Raw genomic sequence first — 1,368 nt, 5'->3', positions numbered from 1 at the left:
TTTTTTTTGTGGTACACGGGCCTCTCACTGTTGTGGCCTCTCCCGCTACGGAGCGTAGGCTCAGCGGCCATGGCTCACGGGCCCAGCCGCTCCGCGGCATGTGGGATCTTCCCGGACCGGGGCACGAACCCGCGTCCCCTGCATCGGCAGGCGGACTCTCAACCACTGCGCCACCAGGGAAGCCCTCTAAGCACTTATTTATCGTTCGCCATCAGGTGCCGTTGGGCAAGTTACTTTCCACCATTGAGCCTATTTCCTAAATGGTAAAAAAAAAAAAAAAAAAAGGATCTTTGTAAAGATCAAGTCTCTGCGCTCAAAAATGCACTACAAAATGGCAGTCGTTGATACTGTTAAGGTCTCAGGGATATCTGTGTTCTTGACTCTCGGAAATAGGTGGGATTTCAAACTTTTGGGGAAGAAGACATGGGGGGCTGGGGACTCCACCCAGAATCTTTCAAATCAGCCTGCCCAAGGATGTGGGCTCTGGAAAGGTATCCCAGAGAGAAGTCAACTCCTGAAGCCCACTCTTCAGCAGGGTGAGCGGGATGGGGGTGATGAGTCCCTCAGGTTCTCTCTCCTCCACGTCCTCCCCACTTTCCCTCTAGGTCACCTCAGCATCTTTGAGGCGCTTGAGGTGCTTACTGATCTCCCGACCTAGTGCTATAAGACCCGGATTTGCTGGTGCCCAGCCAAACCTACTTCTAGTTCTCACCTGAGCCTCTAACGCGGGACGTCGACCCATCTCATGCCCATTCCCATTTCACAGAAGGAGAAAACGAGGCAAAAGAGGGGAGCTAGTGAAGATCCGCGAAAACTCTGGACTCCAGATTTCCTTCATTTCTTTCTTCCCCCGTCGCACTTTTTCTTTTTAATTTATTTAATTAATTTATTTTTGGCTGCATTGGGTCTTCATTGCTGCGCGCGGGCTTTCTCCAGTTGTGGAGAGCGGCGGCTACTCCTCGTTGCGGTGCGCGGGTTTCTCATTGAGGTGGCTTCTCTTGTTACCGAGCACGGGCTCTAGGCACGCGGGCTTTAGTAGTTGTGGCTCGCGGGCCCTAGAGCGCAGGAGTTGTGGCGTAGGGGCTTACTTGCTCCGCGGCATGTGGGATCTTCGCAGACCAGGGCTTGAACACGTGTCCCCTGCACTGGCAGGCGGATTCTTAACCACTACCCCACTAGGGAAGTCCGCACCTTTTTGTTTCCGCTTCCTACCCCCAAATCTTTCCCATTCGGAGGGCTACTCAACCTACGGTCCCCATCCACCAGTCGGAGGCGCATCGCCACTTTAAGGGGCAGGCCTCTCACCTCCCTGACCTCGCCCCGCCCCCTCCGCGGCAGCACTGCGCCTGCGCCACGCGCCGGAGACCT

This window comes from Leucopleurus acutus (assembly GCF_964270905.1).
Source record: "Leucopleurus acutus genome assembly, chromosome: 7".
Classification (NCBI taxonomy): domain Eukaryota; kingdom Metazoa; phylum Chordata; class Mammalia; order Artiodactyla; family Delphinidae; genus Leucopleurus; species Leucopleurus acutus.
This window is presented reverse-complemented; position numbering follows the sequence as displayed.